This window comes from Scyliorhinus torazame, chromosome 3 (genome assembly GCF_047496885.1).
Source record: "Scyliorhinus torazame isolate Kashiwa2021f chromosome 3, sScyTor2.1, whole genome shotgun sequence".
Lineage (NCBI taxonomy): Eukaryota > Metazoa > Chordata > Chondrichthyes > Carcharhiniformes > Scyliorhinidae > Scyliorhinus > Scyliorhinus torazame.
This window is the reverse complement of record NC_092709.1, coordinates 76,855,935-76,877,563: the sequence shown is the minus strand read 5'-3', so window position 1 is coordinate 76,877,563 and position 21,629 is coordinate 76,855,935. Positions and strand designations below refer to the sequence as shown.

General features: G+C 49.4%; 1 protein-coding gene across 1 annotated transcript in view; it reads left to right on the top strand.

The window, feature by feature from the left end:
• The first annotated feature begins 1,204 nt into the window (after window positions 1–1,204).
• The window catches only part of alpk1 (alpha-kinase 1), a 217,095-nt gene continuing 196,670 nt past the window's right edge, over window positions 1,205–21,629 (top strand). The window contains exons 1-2 of the mRNA XM_072495881.1: window positions 1,205–1,366; window positions 13,785–13,858. The gene's annotated coding sequence lies outside the window, so the exon portion shown is untranslated. The remainder of the gene's footprint in view (window positions 1,367–13,784; window positions 13,859–21,629) is intronic.

Below are 21,629 nucleotides of genomic sequence, written 5' to 3'. Positions count from 1 at the left end.
GACCACACGTCAACCATGCCATCGTGAACTTGGTCCATTGGGGGCGGAGCATCGGGGGAGGGCCTTCAGGTGATGTCCTGAGACCGTCCCAACGGTGTGTGGCGCACACCGCGATGACGCCATTTTGGAGGGGGCTGAGCATGCAAAAGCTGGTAAAACAGGTGTCACCCCCGAGTCTGTCATAAAAATGGATTCTCTGCCCGATTGCCGATTACGAACTCGTGTTCGGGAAACAGAGAATCTCGTCTCTCGTGTTTTACTTTAGCAAATAAAGGCACAGCCAGATTTCTCGAACCAGGGTGAGGAGGGTAGGTCAGTCAGCAAGAGCGAGGTGAGGTGCAAGGCACCGGGCGAAAGCCATGAACCAAGGTGAGCCAGCCGGTGAGCAGTGAGGGGAGCAGGCAAGGGGCGACTTGACCACGGCTGAGGAGGGCAGTCCCCTCAGCAAGAGCGAGGCAAGGCACCGGGTGAAAGCCATGAACCAAAATGAGCCAGTCACCAAGCAGCGAGGGGAGCAGGTGAGGGGCAACTTGACCCCTGGAGCTGGGGAGGGCAGACCAGTCAGAAAGAACAAAACGAGTCAATGGGCGTAAGCCATGAGTCATGGTGAGTCAACCGTTCCAACAGCCTCCAAGCAGCGAGGGGAGCAGGTGAGAGGGGTCTCCACCCTGCCAAGGCTGATGAGGGCAGGCCAGCTAGCGTGAAGCGCCAAATCATGCCGTACCAGCACGAGGAGATGCCGAGTGAGGCAGGAGGCTGCCTTGAAGGCCCCAGGTGAGCGAGGTTAGTGAGATTGTGGGAATGGAAGAGTGTGAGGGAGGGGGGGGGAGAGACTATGACGGGAGGATGGTGGGGGAGAAGTGTCTTGGTGGGGGGGGGGGGGTCAGCCAGGGTTACAGACTTACACTAAAGCAGTGATCCATTTGTATATTTTTGTAGCTTGCGTCGTTGCCCTCTGGAGTGAGGGTGGGCGGAGTGTGAGGTCATGGGGTAGGGTAGAAATGAAGATGGGGGGAAAATGAAGGTGGGGGGGGAGCTCAAAGTGTAAGGAAGGAGGTGGGGAGAGGTGAACGAGGGAGGAAGGTAGGCACAGTGAGAAATGGAGGGGGGGAGGGGCGCTGAGGTGACAGGATAAGAGGGAAATCCCCGGACTGTGCCATTCAGAGAGATAGAGCCGAATTCCCCCACAAGTGTGTCACGCTCAGCCACAGGTGACTGCTCCTCTCGAGGCCCTGGATTTGTAACGGCCAAATGCAACGATTGTGTCTGACATTAAAACATCCACCACACAGCGCCGCCCTGAACACCCAGACCCGGAAGAAGCTTACACAACCTATGGAAAGAATCCACATGGATTCCGGGAAAGGTATGGGCAACAGTTCAACTGCATTTACGTTTGATTTCGGAATAGCTGAGAAAGAAGACGAAATTCTAATAATGCTTAAGAAAATCCATGAACGTAATGCTGGAAATCTGAAATATTTCGGTGGTCTTGCCCAATCATTCAATGCAATGCTGTACTGCAGTTGTGCTTTATACCTGTGTAGCTCCTGATGGTGCAAATCCCTTTTGGATTTTATTTTCCTGTCACGGATGTACAAGTAATCTGCTGAAGCTAGATAAAAACAGAAGAAAAGGTAGATGGTCTATACCTACACGCACTATGCAATAAGTTTGTTACCTTTTCCAGAATGATTAAATGTTTTTCTCAGTTGGGGAATCAGCTGATCATAATGGACAGTGTGAAAGGTTTAATAGAAACAGAAAATGTTCACAAGGAGAGGCAGCATCTATTGGGGGTGTTCATGTGTTAGTGTTTCTCTCTCTCTCTCTCTCTGTCTCTCTCCACAGATCCTGCCTGACCTGCTGAGAATTTCCAGAATTTTCGGTTTTGCCTTGAAGGGTGAAAGGTGTGTTTTGTGTGAGCTGGTGGAATTGCTTTAATTTAGGTTAGAGTTTCTGAACCTGCAGGGATCTGAATGCAATGTCAAATATGAAGAGACTGGGCAGCACGGTGGCGCAGTGGTTAGCACTGTTGCCTCACGGCGCTGAGGACCAGGGATCGATCCTGGCCCCGGATCACTGTCCGTGTGGAGTTTGCACATTCTCAGTGTGTCTGCATGGGTCTCATGCCCACAACCCAAAGATATTCAGGGTAGGTGGATTGGTAATGCTAAATTGCTCCTAAATTAGATTTTTTTTTTTTAAACTATGAAGAGACAAAATCAACGATCTTTAGGTGCCAGGGGGTAAAATGTGTAGCTTTGAATCTCAAAAAAAAAGCCCTGATCATCAATCGATAGATCTCAGGCCATCTTTGCAAAATGAAATGAAATGTAAATCGCTTATTGTCACAAGTAGGCTTCAAATGAAGTTACTGTGAAAAGCCCCTAGTCGCCACATTCCGGCGCCTGTTCGGGGAGGCTGTTACGGGAACCATAAACAAGCAAAGTGGCGCAGTGGATAGCACTGCTGCCTCATGGCACCGAGATCCCAGGTTCGGTCCCGGCTCTGGGTCACTGTCCGTGTGGAGTTTGCACATTCTCCCCATGTTTGCGTGGGTTTCACCCCCACAACCCAAAAAGATGTGCAGGTTAGGTGGATTGGCTACGGTAAATTGCACCTAATTGGAAAAAAAAAAATTTGGTACTCTAAATTTAAAAAAAAAATGTTTTTAAAGAAAATGTTACAGGCTGCCATGTTACACTGCCCATTTGCCTGCACAAACGACTGATGGTGTCATGTAATTGGTCTCTTAAAGTGCCCCTGTTCCACTGCAATGCTGCTAGTGAGGAAAGACTAAAAACACTGTGAATACACAACATACTTCCCTGAAGAATATTGGTGAATTAGTTGGTTTTAACAACGATTACACAGCTTTATTGACACTATTTCTGATACAAGTTTTTTATTCAGATTTATTTAATGAACTGTAGCGCACAAAGACCCCGAGAGACGAATAGAGTGAAGTCGATGAGGCTTTATTAAGCGTGACTGTTCCCCCGCAGTTCAGTAGTAGACTGCCTGCGGGGGAGGACTCCTGGTACTTATACTCCGCCTTCAGGGCGGAGCTAGAGGTCAACGTCCAACCAGGACCCGGGATCTGTCAGCCAATGACATCACGGCTTCACAGTCCCACATGACCCCTAATGCATACTACCACATTCACCCCTTGTTAAAAATGAACCCGGCGGGGTGATGCTTCGCATGGTGGTAAGGGTTTACAAGGCTGGTCCTGGGAGGAAAACTTTTGCATGTTATTACAGTATGTACAAGGTTTTTTTTTGTTTCAAACTATTTACAGTAATCGTCAGGAAAAACAAAATGTTCTCGTTAAAAGTCCACATTTTGTACTGTTAGATCGACGCCACGAGTCGGTCGGGCGGTCTGGTCATCCGTGTCGATCGCCTCGGCCCCGGTGGTGGTGGTGGTGCTTGTTCCGGTGTTATCGTCTCCGGGAGCCTTACGGTTTCAGCTTGGGCTTCATTCCTGGTCGGGCCTGGGAGGAGGACCGATCCTCCTGGGAAGGGGGCGGTCGCGGGGTGCGGCGGTGGCAGGAGGGGGGGGGGGTTGGGTGATTGGTGTCGGGGGGGTGTGTGTGTTGCCGGCGGGCGCCAGATCTCGCAGGGAGACCGTGTCCTGTCGGCCGTCGGGGTACTCCACGTAAGCGTACTGCGGGTTCGCGTGAAGGAGGTGAACCCTTTCGACCAACGGGTCCGACTTGTGCGCCCGCACATGTTTTCGGAGCAAGATGGGTCCTGGGGCCGCCAGCCAGGTCGGCAGCGACGTTCCAGAGGAGGACTTCCTGGGGAAGACAAGGAGGCGCTCATGGGGCGTTTGGTTAGTGCTAGTACACAGTAGTGACCGGATGGAGTGGAGGGCGTCCGGGAGGACCTCCTGCCACCGTGAAACTAGGAGGTCCCTGGACCGTAGGGCCAGTAGGACGGTCTTCCAGACCGTGCCGTTCTCCCTCTCTACTTGCCCGTTCCCCCGGGGGTTGTAGCTGGTCGTCCTGCTCGAGGCTATACCGTTGCTGAGCAGGAACTGGCGCAGCTCGTCACTCATGAAGGAGGACCCCCTGTCGCTGTGGACGTATGCGGGGCAACCGAACAGTGTGAATATGGTGTTCAGGGCTTTAATGACTGTGGCCGCGGTCATGTCAGAGCAGGGGATGGCGAATGGGAAGCGGGAGTACTCTTCCACCACATTAAGGAAGTATATGTTGCGGTCGGTGGAGGGGAGGGGTCCTTTGAAATCCAGACTAAGGCGTTCAAAGGGGCGGGAAGCCTTAATCAGGTGCGCACCATCCGGCCTGAAAAAATGAAGTTTGCACTCTGCGCAGATGTGGCAGTTCCTTGTGACTGTACGGACCTCCTCTAAAGAGTATGGGAGGTTGCGGGACTTAATAAAGTGGTAGAACCGAGTGACCCCCGGGTGGCAGAGGTCCCCGTGGAGGGTTTGGAGGTGCTTAATTTGTGCGTTGGCGATACAAGATCTCGTAGTTGAAGGTGGAGAGCTCGATCCTCCACCTTAAGATCTTGTCGTTTTTGATTTTGCCCCGCTGTGCATTATCGAACATGAAGGCTACCGACCGTTGGTCCGTGAGGAGAGTGAATCTCCTGCCGGCCAGGTAATGCCTCCAATGTCGCACAGCTTCCACTATGGCTTGGGCTTCCTTTTCCACTGAGGAGTGGCGGATTTCTGAAGCGTGGAGAGTTCGGGAGAAAAAGGCCACGGGTCTGCCCGCTTGGTTAAGGGTGGCCGCTAGAGCTACATCGGAGGCGTCGCTCTCGACCTGGAAGGGGAGGGACTCGTCGATGGCGCGCATCGTGGCCTTTGCGATATCCGCTTTGATGCGGCTGAAGGCCTGGCAAGCCTCTGTCGACAGAGGGAAGGTCGTGGTCTGTATTAGGGGGCAGGCCTTGTCTGCGTACTGGGGGACCCACTGGGCGTAGTATGAAAAGAACCCCAGGCAGCGTTTTAGGGCTTTTGAGCAGTGCGGGAGGGGAAATTCCATGAGGGCGCGCATACGTTCGGGGTCGGGGCCTATTATCCCATTGCGCACTACGTAGCCCAGGATGGCTAGCCGGTTTGTGCTAAAGACGCACTTGTCCTCGTTGTACGTGAGGTTCAAGGCTCTAGCGGTCTGGAGGAATTTTTGGAGGTTGGCGTCGTGGTCCTGCTGATCGTGGCCGCAGATGGTTACATTGTCGAGATACGGGAACGTGGCCCGTAACCCGTGTTGATCAACCATTCGGTCCATCTCTCGTTGGAAGACCGAGACCCCGTTTGTGATGCCAAATGGGACCCTTAGGAAATGGTATAATCGCCCGTCTGCCTCGAAGGCTGTGTACTTGCGGTCACTTGGGCGGATGGGGAGCTGATGGTAGGCGGACTTGAGGTCCACGGTGGAGAAGACCTTATATTGGGCAATCCGATTGACCATGTCGGATATGCGGGGGAGAGGGTACGCGTCTAGTTGTGTGTACCTGTTGATGGTCTGGCTATAGTCTATGACCATCCTTTGCTTCTTCCCTGTCTTTACTACTACCACCTGTGCTCTCCAGGGACTATTGCTGGCCTGGATTATGCCTTCCTTTAGTAGCCGCTGGACTTCGGACCGAATGAAGGTCCGGTCCTGGGCGCTGTACCGTCTGCTCCTAGTGGCGACGGGTTTGCAATCCGGGGTGAGGTTTGCAAACAAGGATGGGGGTTGCACCTTGAGGGTTGCAAGACCGCAGATAGTGAGTGGGGGTATTGGGCCGCCGAATTTGAATGTTAGGCTCTGTAGATTGCACTGGAAGTGTAATCCCAGTAATGTGGGGGCGCAGAGTTGGGGAAGGACGTAGAGCCTGTAGTTTTTGAACTCACTCCCTTGCACCGTTAGGGTAACTATGCAGATAGTGAGTGGGGGTATTGGGCCGCCGAATTTGAATGTTAGGCTCTGTAGATTGCACTGGAAGTCTAATCCCAGTAATGTGGGGGCGCAGAGTTGGGGAAGGACGTAGAGCCTGTAGTTTTTGAACTCCCTTGAACCGTTAGGGTAACTATGCAGAAGCCTTTGATCTGTACGGAGTGGGATCCTGCAGCTAGGGAAATCTTTTGTGCGCTGGGATGGATGGTCAAAGAACAGCGTCTTACCGTGTCGGGGTGGATAAAGCTCTCCGTGCTCCCGGAGTCGACTAGGCATGGTGTCTCGTGCCCGTTTATCAGCACCGTTGTCGTCGTCGTCTGGAGCGTCCGGGGCCGAGCTTGGTCCAGCGTCATTGAAGCCAGACGTGGTTGTAGTGGTTGAGCGTCTTCTTCGAACCCCGTGGAGCTGTCGACACTGGGGTCCGTTTTTGCCGTCCAAGATGGCGTCGGGGGTGAACAAGATGGCTGCCCCCATGCATCTCACATGGCTGGGGGGTCACAAGATGGCGGCGGGGGTGGACAAAATGGCCGCCCCCATGCGTCGCACAGGTCTGGGGTGGTCCAAGATGGCGGCGCCCTTCCTCCCCTCATGGTGGCCGGGACCCAAAATGGCGGCGCCTGCGGGTCGCACATGGGGCGCTGGGGGGGGTTGGGGAGCGTTGGGAATACGCAGGACTCCCTATTCTCTGGGGACAGCGGTGGCCGGGACCCAGAGTGGTTGTGCCTGCGGGTCGTACTTGGGGCGCTGGGGGGGGTGGGGAGCGTAAACGGCGTGCAGGGCTCCCTGTTCTCCCGGGACAGCGGCGACCTCGTGGGACCGGCACACAGCCACGAAATGGCCCTTTTCCCCGCAGCTCTTACAGATCGCTGCGCGGGCCGGGCAGCGCTGCCGGGGGTGTTTCGCCTGGCCGCAGAAATAGCAGCGGGCTCCCCCGGTGCGACTTGGCGTTTGAACCACGCAAGCCTGTGGGGTGTCCGGGGGGGGGGGGGGTGGGTTTGTCGCGACGGGTGCGTACGGAGCCCAATGGGCTGCCGCGCGGTCGGGGCCATAGGCGCGGGTATTTCGCGCGGCCACGTCTAGGGAGGCTGCTCGGGCCCGTGCCTCTGAGAGTCCTAGCAACTCTTTTTCTAGAAGTCTTTGGCGGATTTGGGAGGAGTTCATACCTGCCACAAAAGCATTGCGCATTAACATGCCCGTGTCTTCATTTGCGTTCACCGGCGGGCAGCTGCAGGCTCGTCCCAAAATTAGTAGCGCGGCGTAGAATTCATCTATCGATTCTCCGGGACTTTGCCGTCTCGTTCCGAGTTGATAGCGAGCGTAGATCTGGTTTACTGGGCGGACATAGAGACTTTTTAGTGCTGCGAACGCCGTCTGGAAATCCTCTGCGTCTTCGATGAGAAAGAAAATCTCCGTGCTTAACCTCGAGTGCAGGACCTGTATTTTTTCGTCTTCTGTGACCCGGCCGGTGGCCGTTCTGAGGTAGGCCTCGAAACAAGTCTGCCAGTGCTTGAAAGCTGCTGCTGCGTTCACTGCGTGGGGGCTGATCCTCAGGCATTCCGGGATGATCCTGAGCTCCATAGTCCTTTTTAGTCACGCTTAATAAATTGTAGCGCACAAAGACTCCGAGAGACGAATAGAGTGAAGTCGATGAGGCTTTATTAAGCGTGACTGTTCCCCCGCAGTTCAGTAGTAGACTGCCTGCGGGGGAGGACTCCTGGTACTTGTACTCCACCTTCAGGGCGGAGCTAGACGTCAACGTCCAACCAGGACCCGGGATCTGTCAGCCAATGACATCACGGCTTCACAGTCCCACATGACCCCTAATGCATACTACCACATGAACCAAATTCAGTTTCACAAACTGCCATGGTAGGATTTGACCTCGTATTTCCAGATCATCTGATGACAGGTCAGAGGATGGGAATTCTGCAGCGAGAAACTCCTCTCCTGACTCCCCAAACATGTCTACCATCTACAAGACGCAAGTCAGGAGTGACTCCCGCTTCCAATTTCCAAGCTGAGTCCTGGAAGACCGTGTACAACTGCATCTGGTACTATTCCTCCATTTTTGTATCCCTCTGGACGTCTTTTTGAAATTGTCTTACGGAGACAATTAAGGGGCCATGGCCATTAAGCATGGCCAATCCACCTAGCCTGCACATATTTGGGTTGTGGGGGTGAGACCCACCAGACACTGGGAGAATGTGCAAACTCCACAGGGACAGTGACCCGGGGGAGGGGTCGAACCTGGGTCCTTGGTGCCGTGAGGCAGCAGTGCTAGCCACTGCACCACCATCCCAACCACTAAGACAGTTTTAAGAGATTAACTAATGTTTTTACAGTTCTTTCATTAATAATATTTTTTGCAAAAATACTTTATTTGTAAAATATCTGAAAGAATGTTACAAACATTTCAAAATGGACATCATGGAAAGTGCAATGGTATTCAAGCTTTCTGCATAGATCATGGTGCACTCTGAGGTGCTTCAGTAGAATCAAAAGTATATTACAGACATTTCAACTAGCCATTACAAAAAGTGCAATGGCATTTAAGTTGTCTACATAGATCAAATTGCACTCTGACGTGCATCAGTACAATTGTGATACATGTAATATTGACTGCATCCATTCAATGCGAGTCTACAGCCCAAGGTTCGTACAATTCTATTCCCTCTGTGCACCATGGCTGAAAGGTCAACCTTTGACAGCAACCTTCCCCCATTGTGCCTCTGTGGCACCTGCCCAAGCTTTAGTGCAACCCTTAGCATGTAGTCTTGGGCTTTGGAATATACCAATCTGCAGCACTCAGTCAGGGACAACTATTTGCATTGAAAGACGAACAATTTTTAAAAAAAAATCTTTTTATTGAAAAATGAATTGAAAAATGAAAATCGCTTATTGTCACAAGTAGGCTTCAATGAAGTTGCTGTGAAAAGCACCTTGTAGCCACATTCCGGTGCCTGTTCGGGAAGGCTGGTACGGGAATTGAACCGTGCTGCTGGCATTTCTCATTTATAAACAGTTGTGTATATATACATTACATTTTTCTTGCCTGCGCTGATTTACTTTATTGTACAGAGAGGCTTATTTTGTCCTTTGTGTAATTGACCCTATGTACATTTCACTGCCCTCTGGATCGGTCTATAGTTCCTCCCCCCCCCCCCCCCCCCCTCGGCTTCAGCTGTGTCTCTCTTTTATTTTCCGGGAGAAGGGGGAGGTAGCCCCGCCTCCCCCCCGTCCTCTTTTCCTGTGGTTTTGCCACCTTCTGTCCGTCCGTCCGTGTCCCCCCCCCGCCCGGGGTTGCGAAGTCCATTGGTTCCTCATCAATCTTGTTTTTTTATTCTTAGCTTGGTCCTTGTTGTTGGCCTCGAATAGGTTTTGGAACAGGCCGACAAACTGCCCCCAAGTATCCAGGAAGCCTTCCTCCGACCCTAGGATGGCGTGCTCAATCTTCTCCAGGTGGAAAAATTCCAAAAAGTCAGCAAGCCAGTCTGCAGCTGTGGGTGGTGCTGCCGATCGCCAGCTGTGCAGGATTCTCCGGCATGCGATTAGGGAAGCGAAAGCGAGGGCATTAGCCCTCTTCCCCCTGTGTAGCTCTGGCTGCTCCGATACCCTTAAGATTGCCACTATCTGACATGGCTTCACCCTCACCCCCACAACCTTGGACATTGCCTCAGAGAGGGCTGTTTAGAACCCAGCAAGTCTGGGGCAAGCCCAAAACATGTGGGTGTGGTTGGCCGGGCCCCTCTGGCACCGCTCACATTTGTCCTCCACCTCCGGGAAGAACCAAGGTGGAGACTCTGGAGCGAAGCACTGAGCAGAGCTAACTCCACCTCCTGCTGTGCAAGGCTAAGCCTAATGCAGCTCAAAGTGGTGCACAGTGTGCACCTGACCAGGACAAACAAGTTTTGGGCAGACAAAGAGCGCCTTTCACGGAGTTGATGATCCTCCAGCAGCAGCTCGTGTTTGTCTTGGTGTGCGTCACGGGAACAACATGTAGAGCACAGCGCCCTGCGTCACGGAACCGCTCAGGATGAACTTCGACAAAAACCACCTCAGCTTTCCACAGACCTTCTTTGCAAAGGCACATTCCATAAGGAGGTGGGCAACGGTCACTTTCCCACCGCAGCCACCTCGAGGGCAATGTGCAGATGGAGTGAGACTCCAAGCGTGCAGGAAAGATCTGACGGGGAGGGCCTTCCTCAACACCAGCCAAGTATTGGCGATTAACAACTAAACGGATATTTTTTCCACTTGAATCTTAAACCAGGTTTTTTTTTTAAACTTCCTTTCTTGAGTCTCTCTCCTGCTAAGGTTAATTATTTTTGTATTTTTGTCTTCCTTATCTTCTGATTTTTATCTATTTCATCTGTTATTTCTTGTTTAAATCTGGTTGTTAACAGAATAGCAGCTTTTCAAAAATTTTTTTTAGAGTTCCCAGTTCTTTTTTTTCCAATTAAGAGGCAATTGAGCGTGGCCAATTCAGCTACACTGCACATCTTTGGGTTGTGGGGGTGGGACCCATGCAAACACATGGAGAATGTGCAAACTCCACATGGACAGTGACCCAGGGCTGGGATCGAACCCAGGTCCTCTGCGCCGTGAGGCAGCACAAATGCTGTGAAGTTAAACAGTAGTTTGACACAGACAAGAATCTGCAGGCTGTTTCCTGAAGGATCTTTCTCTCTCAAAGTAGTTTTTCCTAGACATTTCTATACAGCAAGTATTCCTGTATTTGCTAACTGTATGTAAGCGTGGGTTTTGACCCGAGATGGGATTTGCTTGATTGGGGATAAAGAAGATAACAGTTAGAACATAGAACATAGAAAATACAGCACAGAACAGGCCCTTCGGCCCACGATGTTGTGCCGAACCTTTGTCCTAGATTAATCATAGATTATCATTGAATTTACAGTGCAGAAGGAGGCCATTCGGCCCTTTGAGTCTGCACCGGCTCTTGGAAAGAGCACCCTACCCAAACTCAACACCTCCACCCAACACCAAGGGCAATTTTGGACACTAAGGGCAATTTATCATGGCCAATCCACCTAACCTTAGGAATTGAATTAAAATGTTTTATTTTATTGTTGTCTAACTGATAATTTTATTATTGTCTAACTGTTAATTGTAAGCTATTTCTTTTTGATGTTAAAGTCAGTTTAATACTGTGTTAATAATAACGATTTTTAACATACCATATCTCTGCGCTTCGAATTACTGCTGGAGTGAAATATCGTTCCCTCACAGCTTTAAAAAATACAAAATATTGGTGTTTCTGTCCAGTATCCCAGCAAACATTGGGGTCTGGTCCGGTATAGTAATAATGCAAACATCAAATATTTAAATATCCCAATAATGGGGAAAGTGATCCACTGGAATCAATAAATCATTTTTGCATTGATTCATTTGGCCTTACCAAAGCCAGTGCTGGTAACTTAATATGGGATGACTTATTAGTTAAATTGCATGACTCAAAATCATCTATGAATGTTTTATATGTTTTAAGCATGCCAGGCCATTAACGCAAGGAAGTAAATTTGCAGATTTGTTGTTGTTCTGGCACTACGGTGGCTCTTTCTTTTCATCACAGACCATCCTCAGTACTGACCTTCAGTCAGGTATTTCAGTATAGGTTGTAATGAGGTGTTCCCCTTGAAAGGTAGTTGCCTTAATGAGTCATCGGATTACCATAGTAATGACCACCTCTTTTCAAAGTTGAGAAGCTGTATGAATGAAACTGAACAGGAATATTAAAAGCAACAAATTTCCACTTTAAGGTGATGTCCTGATGTGAACATTAAGGGAACTTGTGAGTCTGTTCCAGGTCTATAATTTTCTGTACTTGCCGGCATAACTGTTGCAATTTTAAATAATTGTCTGATGAGAAAATGAATGATCCTTTCACTGCTCCACCCATCCTAGCATACAAGCATGTTGGAAGCTCTGCAAATGTTGGTGTACAGGATTTAGCAAACTTCAGGAGTCTAAACTTGCTTGTAGGTTTTTTAGAGTTCGAGGTATTGAATGGTGGCTAATTTCTCTCTGGCGGGTTCAGTTAACCCTCCACCCTTTCTGGTTATTCATAAGCCTACAAAACGTACTTCTTCCTAATTGACCCTTTCTAATGTTGATTAAATACCCAGCACTAACGAGTCTGATAAAATGGGAGTCAATGCATTTCAGGTGCTCTTGGGGATCACTGTCTGAAATGTATATCACGGCATTGGGCAAGTCTCTCAAAAGATCAATAACGTAAGCAGAAAAAGAAGAGGGCTTGTCTGGGGTAACCAGTCCAGCAATGCTGATACCTGTCAAGTTCAGTTATAGCTGTTTGTTGCCAATCGGTCTCTTTACTTGGATGTGACCAAAAGCCATTTGCTAGATCACTACGAACATATGAAATAGGAGCAGATGTAGGGCATTTGGCCCCTCGATCCTGCTCCACCATTCAATAGGATCATGGCTGATTGGTTTTATTTTTCAGATTCCACATTTCCATCTACCCCCCCGATAACCTTTGATTCCATTGCCTGATAGGAATCTATCTACCTCCGCCAAGAACATTCAATGACCTGCCTCCATCACCTTCAAAGGCAGAGAGTTCCAAAGACACAGAACCTTCTGAGAGAAGATATTTCTCCGTCCTAAATGGGGGCCCCTAATTTTAAAATAGTGTCCCCTAGATCTGGATTCACCCACAAGAAGAACCATCCTTCCGATGTCCATCTTCTCAAGATTGTTCAGGATCTTATATACTTCAATCAAGTCACCCCTCACTCTTCTAAATACTAGCGGAAACAAGCTGTATTTTGCACTTCCTAAGACTCCATTAGTGAAAACAAAAAGCATTTATTAATAAAGATTGTTCAACAGTATGGCTATCATCTATCCTCTAGCTTTGTATCTCAGTTCACTTCAATTATCTCAGCTTCCATGCTCACACACTTACCCGTAACAGCCTCCCCGAACAGGCGCCGGAATGTGGCGACTAGGGGCTTTTCACAGTAACTTCATTGAAGCCTACTTGTGACAATAAGCGATTTTCATTTTCATTTCATTTCATTTAAGTTTAAAAAACTAGCCTTCAACCCATTCTTCTCCCTTTCAAGCTGGTTGTAGAATTCAGTCATGTGGTCGTATTTTCACAGTAACTTCATTGCAGTGTTAATGTAAGCCTACTTGTGACACTAATAAAGATTATTATTATTATGGTTGCTTCTACTAAGGGTGCCTTTATCTGAGGATGTAAATTAATCCTCTTACATTACATAATACCAAGTCTAAGAACACCTGCTCTCTGGTTGGTTCCAAGAAATAATAATAATCTTTATTAGCATCACAAGTAGGCTTACATTAACACTACACTGAAATTACTGGGAAAATCCCCTAGCCACCACACAACGGCACCTGTTCGGGTACACTATGGGAGAATTCAGAATGTCCAATTCACCTAACAAGCACTTCTTTCACGACTTGTAGGAGGAAACCGGAGCACCCAGCGGAAACCCGCGCAGACACAAGGAGAATGTGCAGACTCTGCTCAGACAGTGACCTAAGCCGGGAATCGAACCCTGGTCCCTGGCTCTGTGAAGCAACAGTGCTAACCATTGTGCTACCGTGCCGCCCCATGTTGCTTTAACAAACACTCAAAAGCATTCTATAAAGTACAGGATTTATTTCTTTCCCTCTTGATTCAAGCGAGGACTGCAGCATTTTGGTGTTGTGCAGGGTGCAAGGCTATGACTTTATTTAAGGCCGTATAATCGACCACTAATATCCACCTCCCATTTGTTTGGCAACAACAAACGATGATGAATTAGTTTTAGAATGCATTTAATTAGTGCACCTCGTTCTTCTAATTTTTTAATAGATTTCAGAAGATCAAATTTCCCTTTGTGGTCTGAATAAGCCAATGTGTTTTGGGTTTGTGCCAGCTTGCATCAGGTGAGTGAAACTTAATATCTATAATGCCACATTGGTTTGGGTGACTTTGCAGATGAGGGATGAGTTGCTCTAAGAGGTACTTTTCTCCTCTTCTTAGCATGTTTGATAAAGTTGGGCCTGAACTTATTTTAATCTGTTGGCTTGGTCTGTGCATGCATCCACAAGCCAGATTAAGATTTTAGGAGGATGTTTTATATCTGGTTGTCCTGTAATGAGAGGACCGGATAATTTTGGGACCAGTCTTATTACTAGGGTGACTATGATTCTGTATACTGTTAAGATGCTGGACAAAACTCCAACATTTGTTAGGATACCAGAAAAGAACACCAAACACCTTTTTTAATTTGTAAAACTGTGAGGAAAGGATCCAAGAGTGATTCCACTAATAGAGATATGATATATTAAAACAAATGTTCTGATTCTGGGCGAGGGTATTAAAGCGAAGTGGGAGGAAGAGTTGGGGTAGGGCACAGAGGATGGGTTATAGTCTGAGGTGCTCCGGAGGGTGAATGCCTCAACCTTGTGCGTGAGGCTGAGGCTGATACAGTTGAAGGTGGTGTATGGAGCGCACCTGACGAGGATGAGCCCATTCTTTCAAGGGATGGAGGATGTGCGTGAACACTGTGGGAGGAGCCCCGCAAACCAGGATCACATGTTTTTGTCCTGTATGAAATTGGAGGGGTATTGGAGGGAGGTCTTCAGGTTTATCTCGAGGGTGGTGCACGTGAGGTTTGAACCAAGGCTGGAGGCAGGTGCTGAGGCAGATGTCGTAGTCTTCGCTTCACTGATGCCCGAAGGTGGGTCCTGTTGGGCTTCTCTGCCCTGTGTCTCGGCATGGCGGGGGGACCTGCTGGAATTTTTAATGCTCAAGAAAGTGAAGTTCAAGCTGAGGGGAAGGATGGAAGGGTTCTACAATTCATCATGGGCATTGTTTATCATGCACTTTCAAGAATTGGATGACATCGAACATTATGTGGGAGGCAGTATAAGTGTATTTTTTTTTACATTTAGAGAACCCAATTCATTTTTTCCAATTAAGGGGCAATTTAGCGTGGCCAATCCACCTAACCTGCACATCTTTGGGTTGTGGAGGCAAAACCCACGCAAACACGGGGAGAATGTGCAAACTCCACACGGACAGTGACCCAGAGCCGGGACTGAACCTGGGCCTTGGCGCAGTGAGGCAGCAGTGCTAACCACTGTGCTGCCGTGAGTGTATGGGTTATTGATGATTATGTATGGGATCACTGTGGATTCTCTTTTTCTTTCTTGTTTTGTATTTGAGATGTTGGGGATTTGTAGGATAAAGGGGTTGATGGTTAGGGGATTTCCATTGAATTTGTTATTGTTAGTCATCTGTTAGGTGTATTTTTGATGAAAATGGAAAAAAGGAGAATAAAAATATATTTAAAAAGAACAAAAGTTCTTATTAGCACAGGATTAAACTACATTAACATCACAGAAAATAGTTTACAATTAATAGTTAAACAATTCTTAACAATAAAAGGAAGCACTTTAACTTCTAACTGATCCCTTCTCTATTTCCAATCAAGTAAAACCCATTACAAGTCAAAGACTACTTGGAAATACAGTTAGCAAGTACAGGGATACTTGCTGTCCTCTGGGCAGAGTGTTGTGGAAAGATTGCTCAAAGAGAGAGAGAGAGATCCTTTCAGACAAGTTGCAAGACTTTCTGTCTTTGTCAGATTACTGCTTAACCTTTTTTTAAAAAAAAATTCTCCTCCTCTTTCACATTTTCTCCCACATTTACATCCATCAACAATAAACAATAATCAGCAAGATATGTCAGTCCCCATAATAACAACGATCCCATCTACCCACCAACCCCCAAACCTCAACCCGCATGTTTACATAAACAAATGACAAAAAGGAATCCGGGATTACCCGTAGTCACCCTTAATCTTACACAGCTCTCTCTTCCCCCCCCGCCCCCCCCCCCCCCCCCCCCCCCCGGTCTCCAGCTCCTCCCGTCCACCGCCTCTTGTAAAACTCCTCACAATCTCGGTTCCTTCCCCCCAACTTTCCACCCCGGCTAGACCACTCGGACCCTGTTCTGCCAGGCTCCGATGGCCGCAGCCCCTCCCCCCACCTCACTCCCGTTCACTGGCCGGCTTAAACCGGCCAGCGTGGAGGCCCCCGCCCGGGTCCCTTTCCCACTTGCCCGGCCCTGGGAAAGCCCAAAGATCCCCTTTTAGCACACAAATCCCGCATATCCACCTACACCCCAAAGAACCCTCATTTCGAGTGAAAGTCATGTCCCTTCCTTTGTCCAAATATATACCACATTGGCTCCTTCAGTCTCTACACCCGCACGCAGTGATACAAAAAAGAAGAAAATACAGTCATGAGGTTACATTGGCACATGGCCATTCCTCAATTTGTCAGTTCTGCCACAGTCCTTCTGCTTTCGCAAACTCCTCCGCTGCTTCCGACGTTCCAAAATAAAAGTCCCTGAGCTTGTAAGTCACCCTCAGCTTCGCTGGATACACAATGCCGCACCGCACCTTGCTAATGTACAGTACCCTCTTCACCCGGTTGAAGGCAGCCCGCCTCCTTGCCAGCTCCACCGTAAAGTCCTGGTATAGACGTATACCAGCTCTAGCCCACTGCACCACCCGCTTCTGCTTGGCCCAGCTCAGGACCTTCTCCTTCACACTGTACCTACGGAAGCACAGAGTCACTGCCCTTGGCGGCTCACTCGCCTTTGGTACAGGCCTCCACGACCGATGAGCCCGATCCAGTTCATATCGGGAGGGGCCCTCCCCCAATAATTTTGCCAGCATCGCGGCAAAATACTCAGTCGGCTTCGGTCCTTCAACTCCTTCGGGCAGCCCCACAATCCTCAAATTCTGTCGCCTGGATCTGTTTTCCAGGTCTTCCATTTTTTCTCGCAGATCCCTGTTAGCACCCATCACCTTCCGCATCTCTTTCCCCATCGAGGCAAGTTGATCACCGTGCTGCAATAACGTCTCCTCCACTTTCTTCAGCGCCTCCCCTTGCTCTCGCACCTCTGCCACTGCGCTCGCCACCTCTGTCCTCACCGGGGAAACCGCCTCCTCCACCAGCACACTCAACCTCCCTCATCTCCTTCCTCACCGTCTCCATGCATTTCGCAATCTGCGCCAACTGCTTTTCAAATTCCGCAGCCATCACTTTAGTTATTTCTTCAGCCGTAAGCAGTGCGGCCTTCCCTGGTGCTCCAGCCTCCATTTTCCTTGGTGACCCTGCGGTGACCTTTCCACTCCCCGACGGAACTTCAGCTGGTTTTTTTTCGGCCGTTTTCTTGCTCACCCTCGACATTTTTCTTTGGGGTTTTTTTCCTCCTGTGTCTTCACTGTGCCTCCTCCGTGCCTTCTCCCTGCTTCTGCCGCCTCCGTGGACCCTGGGACCGGGCTTAAAGCCCCGAAAATGCCGTTCCCGAACGGGAGCCCTCCATTGTGCAGCCGCCTCCCGCCCGCCGTCACCGGAAGTCCCAGATTACTGCTTAACCTGACAGCCTTGGGGAAAAGCTGCTGCTCAGCTTTGCTCCTTGAAAAACTCAAAGCTAAACTGTCTGCTGAGGACCTGGCTCCTCCTATTAATTACATCATCTCTGTCCCACCAACTGGCTTATGACCATCTTATCAAGACTCTTCATTTATCTTAACCCTAGGGAACCTTATTTCTATAAACAAAATTCCATTAGCCTTATATAGATAAACAATTACATGGTTGTAATGAATGATGATCTCACTTTTAGGACATCCTAATTGCACTTTTGCAGCCACAGACTCTGGATATGTTAATCTAGATTTAGAACACAGTAATAGGTATTCTGCAAAATTTGTATCTCACAATGTTTTACCCTAATGACATTTTATAAATTGGTACCCTCAAATCTTTGTTTTTACATTCTGGGGTCCATTATGGTGTCAGCTTATGTATCAATCATTGGTGGACAAGGTTGGCAGGGCATAGAGGGATTCAAGAGCACTGGCTGGGTGCCCGGGACTTGATCCTGAACTCGGTGATCCTTAGAATCCTGAGTTTTATTTTTGGTCTTGTTTTTGATCATTTTAATTGAATTTAGTTCCTCCCTTTTGGGGGCATCGTCCTTTTCAGATCACTTGGAGAGTTCATCAAGTTGTTTATTGCCACAACAATCTTCCCATTGGGGTTGAGGAAAGTCATGGCGGGAATCTCTTTTATTGCTATCTCCATCATCCTGGCATCAGCCCTGGCTCTATAGTAATCTTGACACGTACAAATACAACCCCCATAGGGATTCCACTGGGGCAGCAGGAAATTTGGAAGGTTAATGGAATGTTAGCCTTTATCACAACAAGATTTGAACACAGAAATAGGAAAGTCTTGTTTCAGTTTTAAAAAAAAATATATATATTTTTATTCTCCTCCTTTTTCACGTTTTCTCCCACATTTACACCCATCAACAATAAACAATAATCAGCAAGATATGTCAATCCCCATAATAACAACGATCCCATCCGCCCACCAACCCCCAAACCTCAACCCGCATGTTTACATAAACAAATGACAAAAAGGAATCAGGGATTACCCGTAGTCACCCTTAATCTACACAGCCCCCCCCCACCCACCCCCCAACTAATGTTCGATGTTATCCAGTTATTGAAAGTGCATAATAAATAGTGCCCATGACTTGTAGAACCCCTCTGAGCTTCCCCTCAGTTCAAACTTAACCTTCTCAAGGGTTAAGTCTTCCAACAGGTCCCCCCGCCCTGCCAGGGCACAGGGTGGAGAGGCTGCTCTCCATCCCAGCCGGATCCGCCTTCAGGCGATCAACGAGGCGAAGGCTATGATATCTGCCTCCTCTCCCGTTTCCAACCCTGGCTGGTCCGACACCCCGAATATGGCCTCCTGGGGACCCGGGTCCAGTTTCACACGCACCACCTTGGAAATTACCCTAAACACCTCCTTCCAGTACTCCCCTAGCTTTGGACAGGACCAAAACATATGAACGTGATTCACACACAGCCCCCCCCCCCCCCTGCAACGCTCACACACATTCTCTACTCCTTCAAAAAATCGGCTCAGCCTCGCCCTCGTGAGGTGCACTCTATATACCACCTTCAGCTGTATCAGCCCCAACCTCGCACATGAGGGGGAGGCATTCACTCTCCGGAGCACCTCACACCAGACCCGCTCCTCTATAACCTCTCCCAGCTCTTCCTCACACTTTGCTTTGATCCCTTCCAGTGGTGCCTTATCCTCTTCCAGAATAGCTTCGTACACCGCTGACACTGCCCCCTTCTCCAGTCCCTTTGTCATCAACACCTCCTCCAGCAATGTGGAGGCCGGTTCCTCTGGGAAGCTCTGTATCTCCTGCCTGGCAAAATCCCGAACCTGCATGTACCTAAACACTTCTCCCTGCTCTAGCCCATACTTCGCTTCCAGCTCCCTCAATCCTGCAAAACGACCACGAAGAAACAAATCGTTTAGCGTCTTAATCCCCTTCTCTTCCCATTTCCGAAAACTTCCATCCCACTTCCCTGGCTCAAATCTGTGGTTCCCCCGAATCGGCATTTCCCTTTACCCTAAACCCAACCCGAAGTGTTGGCGAAACTGCCTCCAGATTTTCAATGAAGCTATTATTACCGGACTCCCTGAATATTTCCCCGGAGCTATCGGGAGCGGCGCTGTTGCAAGTGCCTTCAGCCCCGATCCCCTGCACAAACTCTCCTCCATTCTGACCCACTGAGAATCAACGCCTCTGACCCAGCTCCGCACTTTCTCCACGTTCGCCGCCCAGTAGTAGTACAACTGGTTCGGGAGACACAAACTCCCTGCTTGCCTGCCCCTCTGTAGCAGCACCTTTCTCACTCTGGCCACCTTCCCTCCTCCATATGAATGAGGTAATCCTTCCCTCAATCTCCCTGAAAAAAGACTTTGGCAGGAAAATCGGTAGGCATTAAAAAATAAACAGGAATCGCGGCAACACATTCATTTTAACCACCTGTACCCGACCTGCCAGTGACAGAGGAAGGCCATCCCACCTTGCCAGATCGGCTTTCACGCTCCCCACCAAACTAGTGATGTTGTACCTGCGAAGCCTCCCCCACTCCCGGGCAACCTGCACCCCCAGATACCTAAAATGAGTCCCTGCTCCACGGAATGGCAACCCCCCCACCCCTGCCCCCACCATCGGCCGAGACACCACAAAGTACTCACTCTTGTCCAGGTTCAAATTGTACCCCGAGAAAGTCCCAAATACCCGCAGTAGCTCCAGTATTCCTCCTATCGACGCACTCGGCTCTGACAAATACTGCAGCAAGTCGTCGGCATATAAGGACACCCTATGCTCTATTCCCCCCCCCACCCCCCTCCCCGCACTATTCCTTTCCATGCTCCCGAACTTCTCAATGCGATGGCCAACGGCTCAATCGCAAGTGCAAACAGCAGGGAGGACATAGGACATCCCTGTCTTGTCCCACGGTGGTGAGAAAAGTATCTCGAACTGATATTATTTGTGCGGACACTCGCCTTCGGTTCCTTATATAATAGCTTTACCCAGTTCACAAACCTTGGTCCAATCCCAAACTGCTCCAGCACTGCCATCAGGTACCCCCATTCTACCCGGTCAAACGCTTTCTCGGCGTCCAATGCCACAACTACCTGTTTCCTTTCTTTTCCGCCGGTGCCTGAACAACGTTCAAAACCCTCCTAACGTTCGAAAACAGCTGCCTCTCTTTCACGAACCCCATCTGATCCTCCCCTATCACCTTCGGGAGACACTCCTCCAGCCGACCTGCCAGTACCTTCGCCAACACTTTTACGTCCACATTCAGAAGTGATATGGGCCGATACGACCCACACGCCATCGGATCCTTATCTTTTTTTAGTAACGGGGAAATCGATGCCTGCCCCAAGGTTTGCGGCAATACCCCCTTCCCTATCGCCACCTCAAACAACCCCACCATCAGGGGTGCCAACCTATCCTTAAATTTTTTATAATATTCCACCGGAAACCCATCCGGCCCTGCCACCTTCCCCGACTGCATCCTCCCAATCGCATCCTTTATCTCCTGCTCCACTATTGCTCCTTCTAATGTAGCCCTGTCCCCCTCCCCTAGCCTCTGGTACTCCAACCCATCTAGAAATTCCTGCATCTCACGGCCTCCCCTGAGTGGCTCTGACTTGTCCAGCCTCTCATAAAACTCCTCAAAAACCTAGTTAATCAGCACTAGGGCCACCACCAACTTCCCTGCCCTATCCTTCACCTGAAGAATTTCCCTTGCCGCTGCCTCCCTCCGGAGCTGACCTGCTAACATAGCCTTATCTCCATGTTCATAAACTGCACCCCTTGCTCAACTCAGTTGGCGCACCGCCTTCCTGGTGGACAGTCGGTCGAAGCTCGCCTGTAGTTCCTTCCTCTTTTCCAGCTTCGCCGGATCCCCATCCTCTGCATACCTCCTATCTACCTCCAACATCTCATCTATTACCCTCTGCCGCTCCAACCTCTTCTCTTTATCCACCCTGGCCTTAAACAAAATTACCTCGCCTCTCACCACCGCCTTTAGAGCCTCCCAGACGACTGCCTTCGACACCTCACCCGTACAATTGAAACCTACATATTCCTTAATTACCTTTTCAATTTTCTCACAGAACACTTGGTTCCCCAAAAGCCCCACATCCAGTTTCCACCCCGGTCTCTGCGCTGCCCCCTTCTCCAGCACCATATCCACCCAATGTGGAGCGTGATCTGACACTGCAATTGCCGAGTATTCCGACCCCT